The 12,771-nt window shown below is 34.1% G+C and overlaps 1 protein-coding gene and 1 long non-coding RNA gene across 11 annotated transcripts in view; one reads left to right on the forward strand and one right to left on the reverse strand.

Annotated features, from left to right (window-relative positions):
- Positions 1–6,244, forward strand: part of LOC129925698 (potassium channel subfamily T member 2-like) — an 82,931-nt gene extending 76,687 nt beyond the window's left edge. For 9 of the 10 annotated variants that reach the window (XR_008777406.1, XR_008777401.1, XR_008777402.1 and 6 more), the window contains 6 exons: positions 513–605; positions 840–953; positions 3,195–3,349; positions 4,203–4,389; positions 5,015–5,147; positions 6,115–6,244. The gene's annotated coding sequence lies outside the window, so the exon portion shown is untranslated. Of the gene's footprint in view, positions 1–512; positions 606–839; positions 954–1,388; positions 1,781–3,194; positions 3,350–4,202; positions 4,390–5,014; positions 5,148–6,114 lie in introns of those variants that run through there. The other variant, XR_008777410.1, reaches the window with a different exon arrangement.
- A 2,027-nt stretch (positions 6,245–8,271) lies between these two features.
- LOC129925707 (uncharacterized) lies at positions 8,272–12,274 on the reverse strand. Its single transcript, XR_008777431.1, has 2 exons — positions 11,489–12,274; positions 8,272–10,452 (listed from the first exon to the last, which is right to left on the reverse strand). It is a non-coding gene; the product is annotated as an uncharacterized LOC129925707 (long non-coding RNA).
- Between the last annotated feature and the right edge of the window lie 497 nt (positions 12,275–12,771).

The raw sequence follows: 12,771 nt of genomic DNA on the forward strand, positions 1-12,771 counted from the left end.
ACAATTTGAAGAGATCAATGGCTTGATGCTCAAAGTATTGAGTTGTGTGTTCTCTTCATCACCTTCACCTACCCCTTAGTCTGTTCAACCATTGGGACACCTAACAAGATCTGTCAAATGTCTTTCTCCATTCCTCTATGTCCTTTGCTTTGGATAGAATTTCATTCAATGACATGCCTGTCCATTCTTTGATGTCTTCCCATCGCTTCCTCTGTCTTCCGTTTTCTTCTTTTTCTGGTATTTTTTTCCTGAAGGAAAGTCTTTGCGGGCCTGGAAGACCTGGCCATAGAGTTTGAGTTTACTTTTTTTTGACAGTGGTTAGCAGGTCATCATATAAGATAAGATAAGTTAGGTGATACTGAAGATCTTTCTGTAAGCTTCTTAGCTCCATTGCTAGGATCCCTTTCTCTAGATCTGCAGTCAGCATCCAATATTCGCATTCATATAAGGAATGTGGCCGTAACAACATCAGTCTGATTTTAGTGTCAAGGGCTATGCCTTTGTCTGTCCAGATTGTTTTGAGTTTTGCAAGTGCTGCTGTTGTCTAGGCAATTCTGGCCAGTAGTTCCGGTTTTGGTTTCTTCATCTGAGACAAAAACTCCAAGGTAAATACCTTGTTGCTCTCTGTAAAGAAGTTAAAATCATTAAGGCAGTGCCAGAGATGAAGTTATGCAGTTATTCTAGAACTTAGTTACAAAAAAAAAAAAGTTCATTAGGCTTTCTTAATTGGGTTAACCTTACTTGAATGAAAAAAATATATGAAAGTGTTAAAAATTTAATGATAATCACTGTTCAGAAACCAGAAGTAAGTCCTAATCATTCTTCATTGTATTACTCAGGGTCTGTTCCATCACATCCAGTCAATAAAGGAATAATATCTATGATGTCAGACAACAATAAAGATCCATTTCTGTAGAAGAAGATCTCATTACCATGAACACTCTAGGGCTAGGGTGAGTTGTGATAAAGACCTAAACAAACATTGCAAGTATATGCTTAGTGTTAGGGTTGTGTTTTTACATATTAAAAGACCTCTTGGGGTTAGGCCTGGGCCCCCTGAAAGATGAGTTCACACAATATCAGGATAGCTCTAAACAGTAAACTTAAAAGAATATTAAATGCAATAATTTACAATAATGAGGATTAAATAGCAAAGTCATTTAAAAAATGTTATACAAGCCATTAACTATGGTTGAGAGTTTGCACTCATGCATAAATCTATTTCAAATTAAGAATCATGCATATGTCAGCATTAAGTGTGTGTTGACGTAGTATTATAATATTACACATAAGACTGGTTACTATTAATGCAAATGTCATGGAATGCTGGGTTTGTGCTTCCTGGAGTCACACATGACAATAATTATACTGCACTCCTTGGCAGTTACATAATCCAATACAAGACATTATCACATCCGCATAACAGCGGTATCATATATATTCAACATGTTAAGTTTTCAGAATAGACTACAAGTAAAGTCCACATCACTTCGGGTAGCAAATACTTCAATACTACAGAACATTATCTACTAGAAATATATATACTGTCTCAAGTGACCACTGGCTTCGACTGCCCAAAAGATACTACTTAACTCAAAGTTACTACTCGACTCTCTAAGTCACTACCGTGCAGACTGGACCAAAAGATACTACTGACTGAACTTAAAGTCAATTTAGTCCTTACTTCCTGTTTCTACATCATGTGTCTTTTTACCCTCTTAACCCGAGGTGAACATATAACAGGCAATGTCAACCGAGACTGTGACAGCATAATTATAGGGTGAATCATAATTTACAAAGAAGATTTCTAAAAATATTTTAAATTTATTCATATTTTTTTTATTACATTCAGCCATCACTATACTATTTAGTAAATGAATCCTGAGGGAAAATTTCCCTACAACTAATTAATATTTTTTCGTCTCTGAGTATGTCTTAGTTTGTTTTTTTTCCCATCATTTGATATGTCATAATTTAGGCTTGAAAATAAAGTCTTTTAGTCTTTCTTCATTCAGCAATTCCAGAAGATGAGCATTAGAGCTCCACCATCTTCTTCATATGAAATATATGTGAAAAATGGTATTTGGAAGTGGCTGAAATTTTATAATCATCTTAAAATGTTACTTTACTCTCTTTGATTGTAGTAGGATACACACACACACACACAAGAAAAGTGATCCAAAACTATTAGCTAACAAATAACCACCTGGATTTGATGGTATTCAAGCTAGATTACTCAAAGAACTAGCACCAGTGTTCAAAATGCTTTTTCGGGCATCAAATTATCAGGGTAGAGTAGCAAAGTAGATAAACTGCAGACCAGTATCACTCATCAGCATCACATGTAAAATACTAGAACACATAATGTGTAGGAACATCATAATTACTTAGATTAACATAATGTCCTTACTCTATGACAACATGGTTTTAGGAAATCTAGGTCATGTGTAACTCTTAATAGGTCTAATTGATGACTTTTCAAAGACTTAGATAATAGTGAGCAAACATCATTTTATTTTGACTTCTCTAAGGCATTTTGACAAAGTTCACCACCATAGTTTGCTTACAAAATTAAACAATTGACTTAACATGTCCATTACACCAATGGATCCAGGATTTTGAAAATAGTTGTAGAATAAACTATAATAATAATGAGTCCAAATCATTACCAAGCTAACTCATGTGTACCTTAAAGAACAGTTCAAGGTCAACCTGTGTTTCTAATTTACATAAATGACCTGGGTTCTACCTAGATTTATAGTTTAAGCCCACTTTACAAGCTTTGTTTAGTTTATTTATATTATAATAAAAATGTTAGCAATCATGAACAGCATACATTTTTTTAAATTTCAGAAATATAAATGTAAACCATCTCATGGCCTCATTGAAGTGGATAGTATACTTAAACTGTTTGCTTATGACAATTATCAAAGTCTTAGCCCTGTCCCTTTTTGTACTCTGAACTATGACCACTAATAGAGATTAGTTTTTCAAGTGAAGAGTTTTCTGACAATTCCTAACTGCCAACTAACATGACCATGATGATCATCTTTCTAACATAAACTCTCATGCCAACCTATCTAGAGATATAGACATTACATAATATTATGGAGTGTAGGTTAGTTTTACAATGATGAAATCATAGGAATTGTGTATATGTGATTTTACAAACTGAAGAAATGGTTTTTCAACAGGAGACATGAACTACATGAAGACAATTTTGGGATGGAGGAAACCACACAGAGACTTCAATGGGGAACAAAAGTCAAATGGAGTGTGTTCAAAGTTAGCATTCAATTCTTGTCACTCAATTCTCCATGATATGTTTACAGGGAGACTAAACATTTTTGTAATAAAATTTATTTATTTTTCTTATTTTTAATTCATTCATTTTTTTTAGCATTAATTAACATTAATTTGTGACTCCCTTGTTTTGTTTTGAAACTTCCTTTAGAAATGAAGATTATTACATTCAAGTCCAAACCTCCCACAGGACTTGGAGGATGGCAGCGGGTAGAGTTCAAACTTGTAATTATCATGATGACAGCCCAGAGCACATACCACACAACCAGGCAGCCCTCTACATATAACTTAGTATAACTTAAGAATACATTTAAGATTGGGTTAGCTTTTTGGAGTCACATATCAAAATTGCATCAACAAATAGCATCCAAAGGTTTTTTGAATATTTTGAAAATGCTGCTAAGGAAAATATTATTTTGTATTAGCAACTAATTATCACTAGCAGTATTATTTATGACACCTTAAAACACCAGGATGGTCTGCCTAGTCGTGTGGTTTGCACGCTGGACTGTCATTCAGATTTATCGATGATCCTGGGTTCAAACCCTGCCCGCTCCCATTCCCCATCCTCCTGCAGGAGGTTTGGACTAGGAAGTAATTATCTTCAACTCTGAAAATATTTTGCATGTCATTATTTTATTATAATCTTGTTGAATATAATGAATACTTTTGACAATGGTAATAATCTGACAGCACAGAAATAACAATGGGAATCTTGTAATTGTCTCCAATGACCAAGTAGATTTTTTACTACTACTTCAAAGACTTGAAAATATTTGATAGATTTTGATGAAATGAACATGGGAATCATTGGATTACGACCAGAGGGATTTTTTTTCAAATAGTGACCTTGATCATTGGGATTGAGCTGAAATTAATTTCTTTTTTTATTTCCCCAGGGACATGATGCCAGTAAAATGAGAAAATAGAGTGGAAGAGAGTCCAAAGTTTGTTTTGCTCCCTATTCAATAGAGAACAAAGTTAAGATTAGCGATGGAGATAAAAGGAATCTCTAAAACAATAATTCTTATCAAAATCTAACAATCTCTATTCAAAATATTAATCTAAGAAGTAACATGACAACTAGTAAGTGGCTTCTTTTTTTTATGTACAATTTAAGAGATATTTCAATAAATGATTTTAATAAAACTCCATTAAGCGTTTTAAAGTAAGTATGGCAGGATCACTATGGAACAACCAGTTAACTCTCACCCTAAGATCAATGTTAGTCAACAGTCACAAAGAGGAGTGGTTCTGCCAATGGGCATCAGGAAACACAGGCAGAGCCATGTACAAAGAAATGACCATTCCAAACTAACTGAACAATATTAACTTCCTCCCCTGCAAAGAGCAATCTACAACCTTCCAACTAAGAACAGGACAAACACCTCTGTTAAATAAATCCCACTCCCCTACCTCTTTGTAGCCACTGCACCCACCCTTATGAAACTGTAAAACACATCCTCTTTGAATGCCCCTTCCTAATCCACCTTAGGCAGACCCTACTACCATTTCAAACCAACACCCTGTATGGCAGTGCTGAACAACTGAAGACAACAAAGCACTATTTTTCCTTGGCACAGTCTGCAAAAGAGCTCTGAGCTCAGCAGCAAAAAGCTGGCTAGAAAGAAGAAGTAGTATGTAAGTATAAATAAAAGTTCATTTAAGGAAAATGTACTAATCTGATGTAAGTTTATTTATAATGTTATAGTTTGAACCAAAGAGTGAAGGTCACGTGAGGACAGTTTTCAACATTAGAGTTACAGTACTAGTCCTCGGTGGAATCAAGGAGTCATTAAAGAATCATTCTGGAAGATCAAATCAATACAAGCACTGAACAGCAGGTGAAACCTTTGACATCTGATAACTACCATGTCAATAGCAAGTTATTTTTATTAAAGACTTCTTTAGTTATCCAAAACATTGATGCTTCTTTGAACCACTTTCTGGGTAAACAAAACTACATAAATAATTAGACTTTACATTTCTTATGTGTCAAAGTGCTCTATGCATTACTTTACCTTTACCTATCCCTTAGTCTATTGGACCATTGGGACACCATGCAAGACTCGTCGACCATTTTTCTCCATTCCTCTCTGTCTTTTGCCTTAGAACCTCTTTCAATGGCAGGCCTGTTCATTCTTTTATGTTATCCTCCCATCACTTTCTCTGTCTGCCTCTTCTTCTTTTTCCTGGTACTGTTCCCTGAAGGAAGTTCTTTGTGAGCCCCGAAGATCTTGTAATATGGCCATAGATTTTAAGCTTGCATTTTCTTACGATAGTTAGCAGGTCATCATGGGGTCCAATCACTGCAGTAACCCTGTCTTTAATCACTTGGTTTGTGATGCGGTCTCTGAATGTAATACCTAGGATTCTTCTGTTGTAATACCTAGGATTCTTCTGTAGCATCTCAATTCCATTGCTAGGATCCTCCTCTCTAGCTCTGCAGTCAGCGTCCAAGACTCACAAGCATATAAAAATGTGGCTATGACCAGAGAGCGCATCAGTCTGATTTTGGTGCCGAGGGCTAAGCCTTTGTCTTTCCATATTATTTTAAGTTTTGAAAGGGCTGCTGTGGACTGTCAGTAGTTTAGGTTTCGTTCCCTCATCTGAGACAATAGCTCCTAGGTATTTGAAGTGGGCCAAAATGCTCTTTTGAATTTAATAAAGACAAGCTACAGGTTTAATTATTGTTAACTGCATTTGTCAACTGGTTGTCAGTAAAACCAAGACTTGGTAGAATTTAAGATTCTATATATATTGTTACATGGTGCAGCTTTAGTGAAATCATTAATTGTAAATGTTTTTCAGATAATGATGCAGAGAATTTCCTGGTGATCAAGAATTAGGAGCTGCACACAGTTTAATGAAACCATATTTTAGGAACAGATAGAAAACAAAGAACTGCAGCAAAGATGGCCTGTTTTTATTCTTCTTCATGGCAAGTAGATTTTTTAAAGCATTATGATATAGTTTCCCTTTCAGACCTTGTGGTCCAAAGGGCAAATAATATAAAGTCATCTCTGTTTCTGTGGCCTACGGTTATGGTATAGCTATTTTAAATAGAACTTTCTATCTTTGAATGAATGCATAATAAAAAAAAAAAAAGGCAACATAAGAAATTAGATAGAGCCGCATCTGTGCTTTACATTCTGTCTCTGTTCTGGGCTATTCCCCATCCATTTCCATCCTGCCAACTTTCCTTCTTGGTCTGCAGGTTTGATCTATGTTTGTGTCACAGATTCCCTATTATATTTATAATAATAACTCTATAGAATCTACCTTAGTTCTCGATATGTCTAGGTGTCCCTGGTTCAGTTCTAGTTAACGAAATAAAACAATGAAAGCACTAGATCAAACACATAAACTTTAATCAGCTTTACTGCATATCACACATGCTGGTCTCTGTCTAACAACCAACACACTTACGGTCATTCGCGCAGATTGTAAAAATAGATTATACATACATACACACATTCATCAGTGATAGTTTGCATGGGTCTACCAGACTTTCTCTTCCTCTCTGGGTTCCAGTCCAGTCTTGCAATGTTGTCTGCTGTTCTTCACATTGTGTGCCCAAAGCATCCCCATGTGCCTCATTTGATTTCTTGTTCTATCTCTGTTTACTTTTTTGTTTCCCATAGGCTGTAGTTTGATATTTTGGCTCAATGAATAAGGTTTATACCGTAATAATTTCAGTATTCTTCTCAAAAAGTTGGCTGATTGTTATCACAGATAATCCCAAACTAACTTATTTTATCATCAATATCATCAGCCAGGTGCTCCTGTGTATATGAAGACTGCTCCAAGTTAGCCACCCTTCCAAATCAGTCAATATTCTTGGCCCCAATATGTGTACTCCTCAAAAGTTTTATATGAAATAATTTGTTTTTAAAACAAAGCTAGACATTAAATTTCAGTTTTGATTGATTTCAGCCCACCGACACAAGGGACATACTTTTAGACTTAGATCCTCCCCCTCTGGCACATTGGGTAGCTAGCTGTCTCCAAAAAGATCTGTCATTGGCAGAAGCCTCTTCCCTCATACTTATAGAAATATAAAAATATGCTGACTTCTAGAAAAGAGAAAAATGGAAAGACAAACTAAACTTTGTCAATGTATTTAAAAAAAACAATGTTGAACCAGCTAATAGTTTATGATGAGAAATGTCATCAGCCAGCCACCTTGGCATCAGTACCAAGATTGACTGCTATCCAAAAAACTGCCAAACCAAATGTTAGGCACTATCATCTTTGTCTTGTAGATGGCATTCAAAGAGGATGCAGTTTAAAGTTTCATAAGGGTAGCTGACAAAACATTAATGGGGAAGTGGACTCAAGATATGGATACCATCATTTATATTTATTTAACTTCTGCATTATACTTTTTATATTTTGCATTTAAAATGTAATTTTTATTTTTATTTTATCATTATTTTTTTTAGTTCAAAGGAATGTACATGCTGCTGATATAGAACAAGTTTCTGACTGCTTCCATATCAGTGTTCTTAGTTCCGCTAATGATCTACTATTGCACGATAAATAAGCAAAGTCATGAAAAGCCTGCAGAATCTTGAAGCACACTTTAGTTAATAAGCAGGGTGTCATATGGCCTGCACAATGATCAACAGTTAGCAGTAAAGACATCCTTCAATGAAGCAGCCCTATTTACGCCAAGATAACAATGTCTTTTTTAGTACTGTATTGTATATTATTTTACACCTTAATTTTTAGTCTTAACTATTGGTCACTGTAAAAAAAAACTAAGTAAAATATTTTTAGAGCTATAGCGAGTATAATTTGTTTTTTTTTAAATCCAATGTAGATAGTTTTTTTTTTAATGGGATTGTTCATGTAAATATTTTTCACAGAGTTAAAGTAAAGGCATTTTCTGCATGGATAATAAAGGTGTTATTATTAATAGTAGTAATAGTATTATGAAATAAAAACTAAAGAATTATGTTAAGACATATTTTATATGGAAGCTCTTTAATAGCATTCAACAAATTACATAATTTACTAGTAGGAATACTATAAGTGTGCAGTATATTTGCTACACTGTAGCAAATAAAGGCCTACCATTATCTCTAATATTAAAAACAAAAATTAAAAAAAAATGCCTTATAATATTAATAGCATTGTAACTAACTAAAAGCAATTAAACTATTATTGAATACACAACAACAGTATTGACCATCACTGTATTAGTTCACATTGTCACATTTTTAAGCTTAATTGAATACTATCAACTATTAATGCTTAACAGACATCATCATATTAAATTTTACATCCATAATAAAGAAAAGCAATTACACAAAATATTTTCCAAGACACACACAACACATAAGATTGTCAATAAAATGTATGGTTCTTATTTTTCTTAAAGACTTCTCTTTAAAGTTACAAATAGCTACATTGGAACCATTGGTTACTTTTAATAAACAATTACAAGCCACTTAGGTTAACACCATTTTTAAAGATAATTCTATCAATTACAAAATGATTAATCATTACTGACATCTCAAGATAAAATAAAACATCTAACTTCATAAATTGGTTTATTTTTGTTAAAGCTTATATCAACTCACTGTGATAAAAAGTTTGCACACTTATTTGTTGCACACCCTATCTTGGATCAAGTTGAAACTTTGCACAATTATTTATTGTACCTGAAATCAAGAATCAATTTTGTAAACTTTTGGAAATTAAATATTTTGTGTGGTATCAAACTAGGGAAAGAAATTGTACTTGATACATTTTTTTTAATTAAAAGCATTTTAAAAGCAACCATGGTAACATTCATAAGATACCCCCTATCTAACTGGTTCAGACAAGTGATAGGATCATAACCTTGAGAAAGCATGAAATTACACTAAATAAAAACAATTGTTAAAATTTCTAATAGCAGATGTATTGATGTTAGTCTAGAAAAGTGATGCTCAACTTAATTCAACCTGCAGGCCATTTTAATTTCCAACACTTGTGTCACGGGTCATATGATCTAAAAGGTAATAAAATAAAATTGAACTGAAACTTTTTTATTAGATACCAGTGGATCTAGTACTTACATTAATCAATATTTTTACACATCAGAAAATGGCTTCATTTATCTACTTAAAATATGAGCAACATTGTAGCTAACCTGACCACCTATTCATTTTATGGTCCCTTTTGATTAAATATTCCCATCGGTCCTCCAATCTATAGGCATAGTTTAACCATATTATATTCATGGCTCAAGCCAAAAATGTTGTCATATTTGTTTTATAATGCCATTTATAGGTTGCTTTTTTTAAAAAAGAGACAATTTTTCTATACAAATTCAATTTGTTGGCTTATTATCTTGTAGGCCTACTGTGTCATTGACACAGGAAAAAATCCATAAAAATCAATTTGGGTCATCATGTATTTAAAGAAATATTTAGCAAGGCTTGCTTATTTAAAAAGCAGATGAAAGAAAGCATTTTAAATACGACTTCAGAAATTGAAAAAAAAAGTAAATGTTCTTTCATTTTCAATAGAATTATTGGTCTGGTCTGTGAAGCATTACCCAAAAGTGCCACTTAATGTTTGCTCTAGACAATATTTTCAATTTATAATTAAGATTTACAACTTTTTTTTATTTAATTGTGATTTAATTCAATCTGTGATTGTTATCCTGGTCAGAGCTCATCATTGAATATTAGGAGCATTTTTGGCACAGAGCTTAAAAATATATTTTTTTCAATTTCGACCTTTACAATGTGTGATGCACACAGGTTCTTGTTGGCACTGGATAGATCCACATGGAGAGAGAGCATAAAGGAAGGGTCTCGGATTGCAGATGCCATACACAACAGCAGCAGGAAGAAAGGTGACAATGCAATGGTGCCTGGTGATTACATGTGCTCAACCTGTGACTACAGCTGTGTATCAAGGATTGGCCTCTTTAGCCACACCAGAAGTTGCAAAGAGAAAAGATCTTTTCTCGAGAAGTAAAATTCCACAGACATGAAATCTTCAGGCAGCATCTAGAATCTAAATGATGTTGTCAGCATTAGAATCTATGTAGTAAATGTAAAGGCTGTTAGGGTTATTTTTCTTTCAGCAGCACTTGCAGGTAGTATTATTGGAGTTTCAGAAGTTGATCTAGTTGTATTCAAAACAGGGCTGCAATCAAGAAAAAGAAATACAAAATGTTAATAAAAGAAATAATTCATTTTTCTGAAAGTAAACTTCTAAATATAATGTTCTTAAAAAAATTTATAGAATCTAGATCTAACATCAAGTCAGTTTTTAGTCAGTACATGAGTCATACTCTAGAAAATAGATCTAAGCCTAGAGTCGACTAAACACCTAATCTAGGCAAAAGACAAGAATGGAGAAAGACGTTCGATGAATCTTGCATGGTGCCCCAACGGTCCATTAGACTTACTGTAGTTCTTTAAAAACTATTGTTTATGCGTGAAGATATTTGACATTTTTACAAGTCTATAGATTGCATTTTAAGAATTATGTTTTATAATAATAATCAAATTAGAAAAGTCTAGATTTAGAATTAATAGATAGAGATATAGAATCTAGATCTAGCAAGTGAAAATGTAGGATACTAAACAAAAAAAGTTCAAGTCAGTTTTAGTCAGTGCAACATGAGTCATACTCTAGAAAATAGATTTTAAAAAAGCCTAGATTCGACTAAACGCCTAATCTGGGCAAAAGTCAGAGAGGAATGGAGAAAGAAGGTCGACGAATCTTGCATGGTGCCCCAACGGTCAATTAGACTAAGTGATAGGTAAAGGTATAAAGATCTTATATTATGTTGCTTGATAACATTGACTTCAACAACATCAAAGTTTCATAACTTATGATAATCTATGGATTCGTCTCTGTAATAGGTCAACTTATGATAATCTATGGATTCGTCTCTGTAATAGGTAGGCCTACTATAGAAACTGTCTACGAACATAAATCATGATAGCAGCATACAAGGACTGTCGTTAACTTCCAACCAACAATACAGACAATTAAAGATGCTGACAACAATGTTCAGGGTAGTATCAGAATCCACAGTATTGAACCAACGATGAAATAAAAAAAAATAAAACAGTGAAACCCTATTGAAATAAATAACAGATTCCAACGTCTAAAAGTACAAAGACGAACGAATCCGTTCAAAGAGTATCGTACAATATAAAATACAACTCACCCTAAACAGGAGTCAAATAGTCCTAACAAGAATTAATAGGCTAAAATCCAAGGCAGTTTGCTCAGGCTGGCCAGTAGTAAAAAAGACATGAATCATTCAGGACCACAAAAAAAAAGTACAACTTGTCTATCAATTACAATATGACGAAAATGCTCTCAAAATAAGAGCTGATAAATTACGTCACAACAAGACTATGCGACAAGGAAAAAAATACATAAAATATTAATACAACGAATGACGTCATCGCCTATTTGATTGTGTTCATTTTTACAAAAATACTCAACAACATTACTAACTGCGACAAGCTTAATGGACCTCATTCACCAATCGTAAACAAACAACATTTAGCCACTTGGTGCTTTATCTCTTCTATATAATTTACGATCTCATGTTTAATTCATGATGGTTGTCACGTGACAGTTTTTTTTCATTGTTTTATCAATAAGATCACGTGACTAAATGTTGTTTGTTTACGATTGGTGAATGAGGTCCATTGGACAAAGTCTTAACTACATTGAATCACATATGTGTATGAGCTACTGTACGTAAGCGTTTATAGTGTATATGGTCTTCTCAAGTAGATCTGTAATGAAACTTGTAGAAAGTAGAAATCTCCACAAAAGTCCTGCGTAGGACCTCCTGGCTCCACTAACACAAATCTTATCTGTAGGTTCTGCGCTAGCGTTTTAGTCAAGCATTCAGACAAGAAGTTGTCGTCGAGCTGACTTTGGAAGCGACTCTGACCTTGTTATAATGACCTTCAACTTACACACACACACAAAAGGTAACAAAAACAAGGATCTACGAGGATACAATTTACATTAAACTAATACATTGAAAGACCCCTGAATAGCCTGAATAAATTTGAGGCACAAATATAGGACGCTTTGCAGACCTCAATATGACGGACTCCAATGACCAGGGTGTCGACACACAAATCGATAAGCTTAAATATAGCTGGACGCCGTAAACGAATTCTGCTATCTGGGATCCACAATTAAAGATGACCTGTCTCTAGAAGAGGAGATAAAAAAAAACGCATAGGAAAGGCTGCCTCGACCTTCGCTAGACTCAGACCAAGACTTTGGGAAAACAATAAGCTAACTACGGTGACCAAAATGAAAGTCTACAAGGCATGCGTTATGAGTACACTGCTGTATGACAGTGAATCATGGACCACCTACGCAAAGCAAGAGAGAAAACTGAACTCCTTCCATTTGAGATGTCTCCGTAGGATCTTGAATGTTACATGGAAAGAAAAAGTGTGCATTACTGAGATCCTT

Source organism: Biomphalaria glabrata, chromosome 4 (genome assembly GCF_947242115.1).
Source record: "Biomphalaria glabrata chromosome 4, xgBioGlab47.1, whole genome shotgun sequence".
Classification (NCBI taxonomy): Eukaryota; Metazoa; Mollusca; class Gastropoda; family Planorbidae; genus Biomphalaria; species Biomphalaria glabrata.